Here is a 16,752-nt window from a genome sequence, read left to right as displayed (position 1 = left end):
TTGGTACTGTGCACTGCATTTTGTCAAGGTAAAATTCATGTTAAAAATAAAGATAAAACACAGCACAGATGCTAACAACACATTACAACTTGAATAACTGCAGTCTGTCTAAAAAGGTCTTAATTTCAATTCCATAATATATCCCTTACTTTTTTTCTAACTCATTTCCTTTACTTCTGCAAACACAAACATCAGTAAATTTGTGAAAGAATTTTTTTCACCATATGTATATTTGCAAGCTCTGAATGGTAAATATATAGGTATAATTATCAATGTTGCTTGTCTAATACCAAAGAGTAAACTGTTAAAACACTTCAAAGTGAAGAGCAATACAAGAGTATTCCAAAAAGGCAGAAACATGCTTATGGCTATCATTAGTTTAGTTTTTGGGGAATAATGACCACAAGTAGGAATTTGCTAATTACAGAAAACAAAATATCAAAGACACACTTGGTTTAAATAGCTTGTGTTCAATTTTAAAACTTGCAGTCTTATCTACTGACATCTCTTCTTAATCTATCCCTAACATAAGGTAGCTCTACTTTGTAAACTGTGTTTTGTGGAAAAAAATAAATAAATCACAAATTAGAATCCTTTCTCTCTTACTCTGCACTGTCAGACCATAACGACAAGAAACACTGCAGTACTCTTGGCTTGTGAAGAAAGTTGGTAATATATTTATAGATAATAAAAAGCTCAATAATACTTTTATTAAAAATAATCAGAAAAACTCAACCCAAATCAACCAACCAACCAACCAACCAACCCAAAACTTATCCAAACAACAAACAAAAAACTCCAGCATTGGTTGAATTGGTGAAAGCCAGAATAAAATTTTGCTACTGAAGTGAAAGTAATTTTTCACTTGAATAATTGGACAAATCATGTGCATATACTTTGCTGTTATGTTCTAACTATGAAACCATAGAAAAAAGATGGAAGTTAGGAACAAATATCACTCCAGAACCCACTTTTTTCTGCATTTACCGGGGGGGGGGGGGGGGGGGGGGGGGGGGGAGGAATTCTGGCTTCCAGTTTCTGCTTCCAATTAGCATTTGGAATACCTCCATCCTAAATACCTCCTAGCCACCAGGGGATGTGTGTTCAATCATCAAGCACAGACAGAAATTGAAGCCAGGACGCCCACATTCCCGATGGGTTCATTGCTGCACCGTGAGATAAAATCAGGTACTTGTTAGCTGGGTACAAGCCAGCCCCAAGGGCAGACTGGATTGCCTAATGTCTTTGACTCTTTTGAGAAGACAGGGATCAAAGTCTCCAGCATTTTAGGTCAATGTATACAATAAATATTACTTAAAGTCATATCTGAGCTACTGAATCTAGCCATACAGTGTAGAGGTACCTCAGCCATGGGCTCCTGCAGCTTAGCATCACTGTGGCATGCCATGCTTAGAGACAAGCTATCAGGTGCTGCAGGTGAATGAATGTGTTGGTGTAGGACTGTCACCTGTTACTTTCTGATAAACATTTTTCAAAATGTAACTGCCCCAAGCAGAAGAGAGTAGAGCAGGAGGAATCACACACCATCCAGACTCACCCCAGCACAACGTGCCACTCGAGTGAAGCTGGATGAGGGTTTTGGATGGGCAAAAGGGAAAAAATCCACCCTGAGGAGCCTTTGGGTCTCTTCTTTAATGTCACATTTTCCTTTGTGATTAACTTGTTACATGCTTAATCCACGAAGGACTTGTTTAAAACAAACAAACAAACAAACAAACCAAACCAAACCAAACCAAACCAAACCAAACAAAAAAAAAACAATTAAAAGAAAAATAAAATAACTATCCTCTCATCACCGCATTAAGGAGGAAACGGTTCTTCAGTGTGGGAGGTCTTTGGAGTTGCTTGCAATGCAGGGATTGCAAGTTTAAGAGCTGGCACGCTAGCAAATATTGCCTACCATCACCTCTCTCCATCACACCAGAGGAATAGCCCTCCTTCGTATATTCTGCTTAGAAAGTGTAATGGTCTGAACTGCTTTGTTCCCCACATATATTAAAAGCAGATTCATCACTGAGTTACAGAAAATAACCAAGTACTGTCTCCATAGACTTTAAATAACAGTCCCTCCCCTTCTACTCTTGGCACTGCTATAGATGAATAACAGAACATTGGATGCTTGCTGCAGAACCTTGGGCTGTTTCATTTGCAAAGAAACTTGGAGCTCTTTGAAAGAAGCATGTCTTAGTTCCAGCAGAAAATGTACCACTGTGGCAGTTTCATTTTAATAGCTGGATAAACCCATGGATCTGGCCTGTTTTTGTTTTCATTTTTACACTGGAACTGTGAAAGTTTCTCATTTATACTCTGTAAGAAGCAACTAACAACCCTGTCTCTGATCGATGGTCTTAATTTCAAACCTGATTGGGATTTCCCACTAAAAACAGTTACTTACTGCTTTAAGGGAAGCATTCAGAAAAAAAAAATCAGAAATGTTTCACCACATGTGAAAGCAGAATTAAATTGTAAATGGTAAGAGGGGTCACATGAGTGTTACCAGAACCTTCACACTCCGTGCAGCCCTGCATCAGTGACACTTAGCAATTACATGCAGAATATCTGTTGGGCTTTTCCTCCTGGTCAGAGCCTGGTACTCACATCTTAAACGAATGTATTCAACACTCTTCTTTCAGGCCACTTACGGATTGAATCATTCATTAAGTCTGTAAGCCTTCTTCAGGTTTGCTGATGTCTTTTTAGATGTCTAATGATTTCTAATTAGATTACTAATGACCACAATATTGAGTTACTATGACTTTATTTACTGGAGATTAATATACAGTTTTTTAGTTTTTTTTTCCCAGCATATACAGTATTTTGAGTGCTCTGTCAGGACTTTTCAATAGCAGCAAGTGCCATGTTCAGAACTCAAGAGTTCTTAACAAAATGGAATTAAAATCAGCTCAATACCCACACATAAAATCAGAAGAAAAATATTTTCTCTGGATCACTTGCTGGACAATGCATTCCCACTTGCAACCAAAAAGTTTCCGTACCAAACAGATAGTTTCATAAACTGGAACTGGAACACAGCATTAGTTTGTGAAAACACAGCAACAGAGTACATAAATAAACCCACAACCAGGATCTAGAACAACTGAATTTTTTGTTCAGTTTCTTAGCACCCTAGATACATTTGGACAGGCTCCTCTGCAGGCTATGGGATTGAGCACTACTGCATTTCTTGTTACCGGCACTGCCTGCTCAGACCTCTCCAGCTGGGAGAGCTCTTGAGCTGAAATGTCATCTCTGCCTGGTGCCAGCTTGGCCTCAGCACTTCTACAGGTGTGAGGGATTTTTGTGGTGCTGGACAGGCGTCTTCTGGGGTGTCCACAGAGATGCAGTCCCTGCTGCAGCTGCAAAAATAAGTCCAGGCACTCACCAATCTGCTGGTACCGTGGAAAAGGAAATCTCGGGGCAGCTCATTTAAATCCTGAAGTCTTCTGCAAACTTCTCATTACCTCCCATAATGCTGCCAAGTCCGTGTTTTCATTCCTGTCCTTATGCTTTGGAGGAGGCTTACTAGGACAGTAGAGTCTACTGAAGATACATTTCTGTCATCAGAGTCTGAACTCTACCTTATGTCCTTAGTGCATCCTCTGGGCTGCGCATGGCCAAGTTGTTGGAGTAGAACATATGCTTCCATCTTTTTTTTTTTTTTAATTTTTTTTTTTTACACACACAAAAAAAACATACCAAAAACCCAACAGTTGAAATTCGAATGGATGTTTGTACTGCCACAGGTTTCTGATTTATTTTGTTTTTTCTGCCTCTTCTTGCAGTTCAGTGATACATGAACAGGTTTCCAGCTGTCATCTATACTCAGCGAACTACAGCAATAACCACTGCAATTAGGCTTAGCCACATTTTCCTTTTAAGTCAATTTAAATTGTATTGCGATAATTTTGGATGTAGCTTTCATAACTTTACTCTCATCTTTCATATATATTTATTACCTTATTTTGCGCACATAGATGCTCATCAAGATTTCCTCCCTGGTGACTTCTCATTTTGTGGCTACTTCCTCAAGGAAACTAACGTAACTCCGCGCATATCTATATTAAGAAATACTAGAATAGGGTGATGAGCAAAAAAAGTATAATGCAATTGGAAGAACATAACTTCTTATGGTCATCATATTCGTTCTAGAACATTGAGTTAATAAAACATAAAAAAAAAATTCACATTGTTCCTATCTAGGTATTTATTTTAATTCCAAATTATTGTATTATGTGTCAATCCTCAACCAAAGTTGCTTACAGAAAACACTCATGCTGGGAGTATATATAGCATTTGCTTATATATAATAGAGGATGATAAAAGTCTTCTCTTGGTTCATATTTCGTGAATATATACTTTAAGAGAGGCTTGTAGTTTTCAGGGTAAGATCACAGATATCCATAATAAAATATACTGAAAACATACTATGACTCCTTAGTTCTGCCTCAGAAGCAGACTGAGGGCTGAATATTGTAGGCTGTGCAACATTAATACCAAGATCTTCGAGAGAAGTAGTATAGCATTTCCATCACTCTCCCCCCATGTGGATAACAGTCAAATACCAGAAAGAGTTTGGCACAAAGCTGATCTTTTACTATACTAAACAAAGTCAGATCACATTTCCTACCAGAAGTGAGTGACAAGGACAAAATAAGAGTATTTTAACAGTTTCAAAGACAGCGAATCTTTGTTTGTTGGAGGTGGTTTGATTTTTGTCATCCCATTACTTTCCATAGATTTTTTTCCAAAAGAATGAAGTCTCCAAATCTAGCCCAGTACATCTGTGGTCCAGATAAGGAAAGTGATAAGCAGTCCCATGATAAATGATATCTCAGGGAAGGATACCAGATAGCTTGATGAGTACTACGGAATTTCCACGTGGAGAACAAATGCTATAAGAAAAAAAGGAAGACATGAGAAAATTACAAACATTTCAGGGACATGAGGCAAAAAAGGATGCTGAGGAAATGCAACAGTTGTCTTTGAAACTACATTGAAAGTGATTTTTTCTGTGTTAACCTTTTTTTTTCAAGTGGGGGTCTGTAGTTTTTATCGAAAACTTTGTTATTTGCTTTGGACTCCAAAAATATTTGAGTTAAGATGGACACAACTGTGTTCTTCCACTGGAACCCTCTTAGAAAGCCTCTTCCTCACTTTTTTTTTTTGTTGTTGTTGTTGCCAACATAGGTGATTAGCAGTGATGACTACTTTTTTATAAACTAAAATGTAATGTTAAAATGGAAAAATTTTCAGAACAACAAAAATTCCATCACATGAACAGTTAATTCAGAATTTGATGGCAGTCACTTTACTGTTCTCACTGCACCTAATTCCTATTTAGAAAAGCCTTAACCCTAGAGTTATAGTAGTAGAAGCAGTGCTTACTTTAGTATTTTTCTTCCTAATCCAAGATAAATCTCTATAATTAGAATTGACTGCTTTTTAAAAGAACAGAAATGGCAAGTGGCTCTATCTTAAATTACAAGATCTATTACCTTTGGTCTTCTAATTCTTCTCGGCAATGTGTTGTCTCTGGAGGCACTTTCTCATCCTTATAAAAACTAACTTACTGAAGGTGCAGAGGGAAAAACACATCATTGGAGTTATGTATTAAGTGACTGCATAAGGAAGATATATACAAGTTTAGAGCAATGGAAAATAATTGCCAAGTATGTCATCTATGAACACTTTATTAAAAAAAATCTGTAGCATAAGCTATTCATCAAATAAGACACTGTTATTGTGGTCTAAATTCATGCAAATGGAACTTTGGAAAGTAAAAAATAGAGACCTGACATTTCTGCTACCATGTGTGGAATGCCTAAATCTTAGTGGCACCTCTGGTACAGAAGAGTTCTGTACAGTAAACCCCAGAACCCCACCATACTACATGGAGGTACACAGCAGTAAGAAGTCACCACACCACAATATCATGACATGTATTTTCAGCTAACTGTTCATTCTTCTTGCTCTCAGGATTTTCTTTCCTGTGTCCTTCACAGATAGAAGCCTCTCTTTTTAACTTAACTCTTGCCCTATTTGTCCCGCTATTTATATGGGACAACATAAATTGTCCCATATAATGTGTCTTTACAATCTGGAGCTTAATCATCCTCTAATTCTGTATGCTCATCAGTCTCTCTCTTCCGAGTCAGACAAGCAGCAGATGTCCTAAGGTCTGCCAGATGATTTCAGATTTTCAAGACCCATTGTACCTTGGAATTAGTGAACACTGGCAGCATGTACTACAATAACAATACTGGAAGCTATCTGTTGGCTGATGCTTTGATTACAAAGTCATTTATACAACAGTAACCAACATCATTTGTCTAACTACCCACAACATTCAGTGGATCATATGCACCTCATGTTAAAACGACCTGGATCCAAACCAGTCCAGCTTTCTTTCACCCAATATAAAACTTAAGAACCTAACCAAATTAAATATTGCCCAACACCAAGAAAAATTCTCTTGCCACCCCTCCTCCAAATGCTTTGCTTTACTCATTCTGACAATTATTTCATCTAGATAAGATAATGCCTGCCATATTTCAATACCTTCTGGTTTTCAGATCTGTATGTATTGTCCATTAAAAATACATTCTACAAACACACTAGCATCCACTGGAGGGATTTTAGAAATCATCAACAGGCCAGATAGCTTATGGTTGCTGAACACAAGGTATTTTGACTCTCCTGGCTAATTCCACTTATTTCAGCAGAGCTGTGCCAACAGTGAATCTGAGCTCTCTATCTACATTTAATCTGTTCATTACCTCCAAAGACTATTGCAAATAAATAGGCAATCAAGTAGCTAGAAGGACAGAAGAGAGCGATACAGTTTGTAATAGGTAACCTTATAGAAGACAATCAGATCACTGATTCCTTTCCTTCCAAACAGCAGACAATAACAGTTCAAACTAATCACCATTCAAATTTTCTTTTCTACATTTAATTGATACTCTGGAGAGTTTATTCAGCTCTAAATCGGTCCCTTGGTAACTGACTTCACTGATAACCAGATCAACCTGCAGGTAAGAGCTGGACTGGGATCTGTAGAGCATGCAGCCCTCTGCTTTACACAGCTGTGTAAGCTGCTCAAACACATGCACAGTGTAAGCGATTGTTGGGAAGGCATCAGCTGCCCTGACAACGTACTTTACCTTGAACTGGTAAAACAAGCTCAGTGTTTACCTAGTTCTTGGCTTCTTCGCTCCTGCTACACTGAAAGAGACACTTGTGAGATCGACATCTTTCTCTGGAGAACAACGTGAAGAACAATTAGGCTATGAAGGACCTTTCAGATAATGCTTCCAGTGAGGACTGTTTGGGATGTCTCTTTACCTGGAGCAACTCACCTCTACACCCCTGTGGACTCCTGCCACCTGTCTGATACTATCTAGTCATTACCAAATAGAATTCTATCTATTTAGAAAATTTCAATAGACATTGCTGTTTAAAAGACCTTCGAAAGATGTAAGATAGCAGAATGTGTCTTCAGGTCAAAGGAGAATCTTATCTCCCTATGGTTTCTAAATCTGTATGTTTTTCTGAGGAATAGTGTTGAAATCTGATTGCTGAGGCTGTGCAACAAGAATGAAAGCTAAAGAGAAAGATTAAAGATGTTTAAAGTTCAGATATATCTTTACTATCTTTCTCAGCACATTGACATAGGGATTAAATACAGTTTCTCAGAAAAGTGAAAAAAATAATTTTAATAGAGTCTAGTCAGAATTAGGTAACACAAGGATTGTTATCTGCACACCTAAAAAAAGAATATTTTTATTCTTATTCTATCATGAAACAGAATAACCCTTGAAGTAGGACATTCACTAATAACACTCCCAAAACTGTTTATTTTTTGATCAGACTTCAGATTCTTTTCAGATTTTTTTTTTTTTTTTTTTTTTTTTTTACTCTTCAGGGAGGAATGTGAGGCATGTATTAAATTTTGCTGTCTTTGGGCTGCTGTCTCTGAACTCTTCTTTGGAAACTTTTTTTTTTTTTTTAATGTGTCCTCATCTCATTCTAAATATCTGTAGTGCCATACAAAGCTCTTCCTTCTTAAAACAGCAGTAGAGCTCAATCATTTAACATGGGACATAAGCTTCCCTTTTACTAGATCATCTTGGCTAAGCCATGTAGTATTTGAGAACTCAGGCACATGACTAATGTATGGTTAATGACCAATACCTCCTCTGTGAAATTATTTCAGTTCACTGGAAGAAAGCCATATCTCTTGTCTTCTGCAAATACTTTAGCAACCTGCAGCATTGATTTCATGAGTAACCCCGGGGGCAAAGGGGTGGATATGAGCAAACTCAGAGAGTGGCCCAGGTCTACACAGCATTGCTGTTAAACTAATATGATCTTTCTTCACAAGGTTATTAGATAACCTAATATGAACATTTGATCTTTTGAATAGTTGTATTTTCTGCCTAATCATTCATAATGGAGTTAATTTGCAGCCTTTTCCATGGCCGTTTTTAGCAATTGAATACTCAGTAAGAAAATATGTGGGAGACAACTGAGGAGAAAAATGGAGAGTTGTAAGAAGGGAAGGGCATTTTAGTCTAAATACATTTGCATTTCAAAAGATTACAGTAAATCATTTGCACTTAACTGGCACTTGCTTTTTTAATTTAATTAATGCCAGAAAGACACTTTAAGACATAGTGCTCTAAAGGTGCTTGGAAGGAAAAAACTTGTCCCCCAAGTGTCTGCTGTGAAGAACCCCTGGGTGACACTCAGAGTAATGCACTTTTTGAGCACTTCAACTTACTAGTGTCTTTCAGTGCTTAATTAACATAATTTGACACAATTATAGATATAAACACTTTATAAGCACTTGGTACAAGGAGTGTCAAAAAAGTGTTGATCTCCATCAGTTTTCACTGGAAACAAAAAGCTCCAGCACAGCACTCAAACAAGTGCTTAGAAATGTTCCACACTATTAAAAACATTCAAAAAATCACCAAAGAAAAAACAGGTACTACCAAAATGCTCTCTGGATAAATTCTTTAGAGATTTTACACATCCATGTAGCAGGCTAGCTAAAGCAATCAAAACTTTATGAAATGCACAGCCAGAGTTACTCAGTTCTGCTGCTCACTAACCAGCTGCAATGACTGGGTGAATAAGCAAGCAGTATTTGGGGGAAAATAAGAAAACCAAAATGGCACCATCCAAAATAACACTTATAATCTTACTTATGTATTTATATGTTAGGTCTGATGAAAGAGGATCAAGAAGAATGTTGTATATGCTCAACTCCTAATGTTTAGGACAAGAATGAGCAGAGGTGTGCCACATGAGACTGTATCTAAAGACTCTTTCCGTTTATGCTCCCAACTTAAAAATATCTTGAAGAAAAAGTCCAAACGAAAAGCACGGTATATTTACTCAGTACAGCTAGCAAATTCTCCATTTGCTTTATGCACATTAAAGAAGTGAAATGTTGCTCTCCTAGAAGACATTGCTGAGGACGGGATTCAACAGGCAAAATTTGGCCAGCAGGAACACCATGTGTAGCAGGAACTACACATACTCTGTTTCTTACCTGAGCAACAGATCTGGGTTTTGTGCTGAAAGCTCGTTTGGTTCAATGGGGAAAAGAGTAAAGGCACAAAGCTTAGGTTTGTTCACAGGACACTGCAATATCACCTTCCCCTCTCTTTTGATACGTGGATTTTCTTTTCACAGAAACCTTTTTGATTATTAATATTTTAATTAATAACTTCTGTGCAGTCCAAAACTTCAAATCAGGAGGAGGACTATATTTTGTATAAACATACAGTAAAAGTATCTGTTTTTAAAACTGATTTGAAATAAAAAAATAAAAACATCTTGCTTTTTCCCTCTTTTTCCTTCTTATTTGTAATTTAGCATGCATTTACTTAAGTCAAAAGCTGTGTTTTGCAAAGTGCATGAAGCACAAAAACCCTGATATATAGTATGTCTTTGCCTGTGAGGTAGGTCAGCTAAATTTATGAATATTCCACCTGACAGTTACATTAATCATCTTAACACTTTGAGATTTTTTGCCAGTGAAGTGGAATGACAATTGATCACATTGAAAAGCAGTTATCATCTTAAGAAGGTACCATCTATGTAAACTGAAATAAACAAAAAGAAAATGCAATAGGTGACAATTCTAAAGTTGTAACTTACTTTTGCCAGGGTTAGCACCTAATTGCTTTTGAAAATAACCCATTAGAAATTGTCCCTATTTACTTTTTTAACTGATGGAAGTGTTTTCTTGCACATTCTATCCGTTTTGATTTGGGAGATGCCTGATCTGCATTCAGATTGTCTGTCATTTGTAATTCCTAAAACATGGCTTGCCTGAGAATGTCTTTTTTTTTTTTTTTTTTTTTTTGTAGTAGTATATAACAGAGGATCCTAAAACAAACAAACAAACAATTAAACAATCCGCCTCCCCCCCCCCCCCCCCAAGTGAAAGAAAATTCAGTGGGAATTACGGGATCATCTGAAAAAATAAACCCGAGACTGTAAAAACTGTGCCCTTCCTTTCTGTGTCTGAAACTTGCCATCTACCAGTTTAAGGCACTGTTGCAGCAAAGCACTTAAGCACTGCTTAAATCCTCTTGAAGTCAGAGGGATTTAAGTAAGTGAATAAAATTACGTGCATACTGAAGTACTTGGCTGGGCTGGGTTGCATTGTTGAATTTGGCTATGGACAATTTTAAAAGATTACTCCAAGACTGAAACTGTTATCTGTAATTTCCTTGACAAAAGAAGATGTATTCTGCCTTTCTCCTTCTAATACATTTGAGCTAAATAGAACAGAAACAGCTAAAATTGGTTATTTTTCAGGAGTACAGTGGGAGGAGGTAGTCTCTGAGAGAAAAAAAAAGCAAGCTGGTTTTTATTTCTTTTCTGGACAAATACAATTTGTTTCAGGTTCTTGATCCACCTTTTCTGAAACAAATGTCTTTGCAGTCAGCGTTCCCTTTCTGTCTACCAATTTGCATGTTATATCCCTCAACCTTTTGGGTGTTGCTGTGAAAATACTAAGGGCTATAAATTTAAAAAACAAAACAAAACACAAAAACACCCTCTCTCCCCCCAGTTTAGCTGCAGTTGAGGAAAAGACTAAAACTGTGATTGAAAAAGTTCCAGCTTCCCTTCTATCTAACAACAGAGGCGTCTCTTTGTTTGATTTAGTCTAATTCCTCTAGGATATAGAAGTCTGTTTCAGAGCATGTTCAAAACCACTCCAATTTTAGCAGTTCATTTAGTTTGTCTTAAGCCTGATAGGAATCCAAAAATTATGCAGAGGATTCCTTAAATCCTGAAGGGTGCAATACAGGGGTTGAAAACATATATAATGTACAGAGTTTACACTCGATGCAAATACAGCAGAGTATTCTTTCGGAATGAATGCATGAGAAGGAGGGTATAATGGCCTAGGAGGAAGAGCACTTATTACAAATATGAAATGTGCTGAATTCATTCTTCATCCTGAGAGGGTTTACACCTATATTTCACAGAAAACAAAACAAAACACAACAACAGCAATCAATCAAACAAACAAAACCCACAACAACAACAACAAAAAACCAACAAACAAAACTAAAACCAGCCAACCAACAAAAACAACAGCAAAACCCTAACCATACGGTTTCTTCTCCACAGGTGCATTTGAAAAGAAAATTGCTAATGTTCTAGGTGCATAATCTGGGAAGCTTTGGGACTTCAGGGCAGAGTTCAACCTTAAAACCCTTGCTCAGTCAGCTGGAGACAGAGAAGGAATTTAAAGCACACTTTTTGAAACATTTCTTACCAAACAGCTTCGCATGCCTCTACTCACTACACAGGTGTTCAGATCACTTTTCTTAGGTCAGATAACTCCATGCACGTTCCATTCCAGTAGTGCAGAAGTCCTGAATTTATTCTGAAATTAAATTCAGGGAACTTTGTCCCTGAAGCAAAATCTCTTCTCGGTGGTTATGGTTTACATTTAACTCATCTATCAGAGGCTAGATATAGCACTCCTCATGCAACCGAGGGTTTCAACTTGATGGTTAATGTGTCTGTAATCTCATTTTTGGTTTTCCCTAGAAAGATATTACAGAATTTTTTGTTTTTCCTTTCTTTTTAAAAGATAAATAGCGTAAACATCTATTTTTCTATAGCAGTTAATCTCCTTAATTCAACTAACAAAAAATACTTTTTCCATGTCTGGTTGAATGTAAACAAAACTCAGTGGTGGAAGAGTTGATCTAGATGACAACTGTCTGTCTGTAACTTAGCTGCCGCTACTTCATCAAAACACTGTGGGACTATGGTGGTTACGTGGCAAATAGGGACAATTTAAATGTGTATTCTGTGTGTAGCTCAACGCCAGATTCCTTAATAAAAGCAGTCCTGGAACAATCAACCTCATCCCTTTGCTCATTTTCAAACCCCAAACTCATTCAGCATATATTATAAATCACTTTGTTCACCAGAAAATAGGCATTCTGGATCCTCTGGCATCCCAAAGTCTTTTATTCACAAAAGGTCTCATTTTGTTCCACTTATATATATATATATATACACATATATGTTTTTTTTTCCCTTCACAGCTTTACAACAGATTTTGAAGAAATGCATGAATTGAATACCCAAACACCATCAATGAGTAGGAGGGGATATGTAAATGATAATTTACTAAGAAAACAATTGTAACGGTTAAAAGCGCAACTACAAAAAACATTGATGGAATGATTATGATAGTGCTGAACTATGTGAACACACCCTTACAATAGGAACAATATAACGTTACTTAGTTTGTTGGACTACATATCCTCTGACTGTGCTTGTGCTATTCAATAAAAAGGTTACAGTTTGGCATGGCTATGACAACAGAGCACAATACTCCTATGGAAAACATTAAGCATCCCTAACAGCAACACAATCAGACCCACTTAAAGCAGCATACAGCCATTACATTTTGGGAGGCAAGCACATTTGTTCAGCATCTATCTTATTTTGCATATGATTAGCTTAGCTCTGTCACACTGAGTAAGCATGCCAATAACATATTGTTGAAGTTATATCAACATATTTTTTTTGGTTCTGTTTTTGTCAAGTGCAGTAAGATGCATTCAGAAAATTGCGCTATATCTAGGCCTGTAGCCTAGACTGCAATCCTGGACACTTATGGAAATCAGACACAGCTGGGGCTGATTCCCATCTACCTTCTCCATGCAGCTGGATTTAATTCACAATTACCTTCTCTACATCTTTGTCCAAAAGTTTGTTCAATGTTTGTTGAATCTTTTTTTTTTTTTTCTGAGATCTTCATATGCAACTTTTTCTCATTATTAGGAAGCTTTGATGATGGTTTTGACAGGTATCATTTATTCAATAGGCTGAGTTGCTTTCAAATCTTCAGTTAATTCCCTGGTCTGCTTCATTTATTATCTGTTGCACATATATCGTTCCACTGCCAAGCCAACCTTTGCTCAGATACTGACTGGACAAATAGCTGGCTCACACCTGCTGAGGAGATTGCAAGAAAATCTGTCTTTCCTTTTCTTAAGCCTGTCATGTGTTGTTATTAAAACCCCAATGTTTCCCTCTTGACAAAGAGGGAACACAAATTTGCAATAGCATAAGTTTAAAAATCCTGCTGTGCAGATTCTTTTTCTCTCCTCAAATCACTCATGTCAATCTACTTGTTTCTTCTTTATTTTCTTCCTTCCTGCAACCGTACTGTTTGCAATGAAAAGAGCCTGCAGGCACACAGAAAAGAGTGGCTAAAGCCACTCCAAGGGAAACAGATTTGTCAGAGGCACCACAGAGTTCAGCTACAGAAGTAGTGCAATGGGTGTCACACACAGCTGCCGCAGATCGCACAGAAGCATGATGGTTGGCTCCTACTCCAGAGCAGATTTCTCATTGAAATGGGTGGGGAAAAAAAAAAAAAAAAAAAAAAAGAGCTACACAGGCAATTGCAATCAGTTTATGTGATGCGGGAGAGTGTGCCATACTCCCTTGTCTGGTAGGTGAGAGGTATAAGACCTTCCAGAAAATCTGTGCCATTATACAGAATAGGAGATTATTTTCCTGTTGTTGCTGTTATAAACAATAAATAAATAAATAAATAAATAATTCAATTATCAAATGTATTCACATTTCACCTCTAAGCTTTGCAACCATTTTCTCTGATAAAAGAACTTGCTAGTATAGCTGATATATGAAGAGGTGTATGTAATAAATACTATCACTGTGTAGTAAGTATATCATGGTATTTAGAATTTAGAATTAGTATTTAGAATTTAGAATTACATATCTAAATCTTGAACAGTTTTAGTGGCATGAAAATCCAATGAATCCGCTCTGTTAACAAGGACTCTCTAGATAAGTGAGATGTGGTTTTAAGAGATAATAACAAGATCTGAACGTTGTCCATACTGATTTTAAATGTTAATGAAGTATTGCTGTGTAGCGTTGCATACCCAAAGATGAATTCCAGTTTAACTTTTCGTGGTTGAATAACTGATCTTTATTTCCTTATAACCAATGTTCCAAGTTTTTGAACATTTACATAATTGATTCACGCATAAAGGATCAATTTACACATCACTTTTTCCTTTATATTTAGCTCTACAACAATTTGTTCCTCCATTATGAAAAATTGCCAATCTCTCATTGCCTTGGAATTTAGCTTTTGTGATTTGGATTGGATCATATTTTCAGTAGTGAAATATTAGCTTGTGACTGTATTTTTGTTGACAAGTCTTTTGTTATTTTCTTTCACTTTTTTTTTTTTTTTTTCTCCAAATAAGAATAATAATTATCAGATGTCTAGTTGATTACTTACTTTCTCAACACTCCCAGGGTCATAATGGGTTGTCAGGAAAGTGGTAAAAACCTTATTAATAGAAACAACCAAAGTAAATACATTTTTATTCAAACCTATATTTGAAGCGTGGTAGATGAATGCTTAGAAATAGACATCTGCCTCTGTGGAACTTTATCCCCTATTACTGCCTCCCAAAAAGGTTTATCATTGAGCTTTTACAGTGTTTTTGCTGCCTATCTACACAGAAGGAAACGATATCAACTATAAAGACAATGGTGTGTATGATGCCTTCCAGGACAGTTTTGATTCAAGGCATGCCTGCATAATAATATTAATAGAAATGGATAAGGGTACTCATGAACAACCTGTCACATAAAACTCTAATGAAGTCAGCAAGAAAATAATTCTTGTTAGCATTAATTATTACCTAAATAATAGAAAAATATCTCCTGTCTACCCTATGGAACTTCTCTGAAGCATAAAGGACACCATGCTCATAAGAGAATCAACAACAGCACTACATCTATACAGGACACATTGTCAAAGAACCCAGAACTTTTTGCTCTGAGAATTCTTGGAGAATTTTCCAGGATACCTATGAAGGTCTGGAGATCTTTTGGGTGTTGTGAACTGTTCTTTTCTCTTGAAACAAAAACCCCTCACTCTAATGAAATTTGTAACCCTTAATATCTTAAAGTCTGCAAAGTAAACAGTTCACAAGGACTACTTCAGAAAGTATTTTCTGTAAATTATTCTCTTTGTAAAATTTGGAAAAGCTTGGGGTAATTTACTAGAGTAACAAAGGAATTCTAACATTGTAACTGACTGCTTCAACTGAGCTAAAAAAAGTTTATAAACATCAGAGCAAATGAATTTCAGAATCAAAATCACTCATTCTCCAGATTATGTAAATAAATGTCCTAAACCATAGAGAAGCTCTTACCATCCAAGACATACATCTTTGAAAACTTCGAACACATTCTCCCAGTCACTTTGAAGTGTACCTTGCATACATTTAGTTCAGGATGAATTTGATTCTATCTAAAATAATAACAGTACATATTATATTATGACACCTATTTCCATTGCATCACTAACACATAAAGCAATTGTAAAAGGATATAGTATCATGCTGAGTGACATCAGCAGGTAACTGCTACAGTGGAAGAAGACAAAAGTTTTATAGGTAACACATTGTGAAAGAAACAGACTCCATGAAGGCGAGACAGAGCCCAAACTTTGGACTGTTTCAGATCATATGGGTACCTTCCCATTGTCTTTCCCTTCAGCTTTGGGAAATAACACCATAATTGTGTACATAGAAATAAGAAAATATATTAGAGACTTCACTGTGAACCTACAAGGTAGAATACTTAACAAGGTATTGAAGAGAGAACATTTATCAAACTATTAAAAAAATAAATAAATCTCAAGCTATGTACTCATATTCATATTCATTTATCTCCCATGGGATGAATGAGCTGTTGCTGTACTTTCCTTGTTAGCCCATAGTATAGACTTCGTTGAAGGCCAACAGAAGTCAACCAAAAGAAGGCTCCATCTTACAAGATACTCTGCAAAACATCCAATGACTTTGAATAACTGAAGTGAGAATTCACTTTTAAATTCAGTGGGATCACCACTTCATGCAACAGTATTTTTCTTCCATAAATTTGGACAAAAATTTCCTATTTCATACGGGAGTTTCTTTGTGTAGTCCCTTTCAGAGACACCTGTCAGAATATCTTCATATTGGTTGCTGTCATTTACTCTACATGGGTTCACTAGCATTTGGCAGGGAGGAATCAGGCCTAGTCTAGGGAAGTGTGAAAAAAAAAACCCCACACAAATAAATCAAGAACAACAAGGAGAACAAAATTACAACTACACTCAAGTCCATGAAATTTCTTTGCAAG

At 36.6% G+C, this 16,752-nt stretch overlaps 1 long non-coding RNA gene across 6 annotated transcripts in view; it reads right to left on the bottom strand.

Moving 5' to 3' along the window:
• Nucleotides 1–3,808: 3,808 nt before the first annotated feature.
• Nucleotides 3,809–16,752, bottom strand: part of LOC121074034 — a 49,242-nt gene continuing 36,298 nt past the window's right edge. For 4 of the 6 annotated variants that reach the window (XR_005822074.1, XR_005822063.1, XR_005822070.1 and 1 more), the window contains one exon: nucleotides 15,597–15,877. This is a non-coding gene — a long non-coding RNA (uncharacterized LOC121074034). Of the gene's footprint in view, nucleotides 4,914–15,596; nucleotides 15,878–16,752 lie in introns of those variants that run through there. The other 2 variants (XR_005822064.1, XR_005822072.1) reach the window with 1 other exon arrangement.

The sequence above is a fragment of the Cygnus olor genome, chromosome 8 (assembly GCF_009769625.2).
Source record: "Cygnus olor isolate bCygOlo1 chromosome 8, bCygOlo1.pri.v2, whole genome shotgun sequence".
Taxonomy (NCBI): domain Eukaryota; kingdom Metazoa; phylum Chordata; class Aves; order Anseriformes; family Anatidae; genus Cygnus; species Cygnus olor.
The sequence above is the reverse complement of the archived record's forward strand: the minus strand, read 5'-3'. Positions and strand labels throughout refer to the sequence as shown.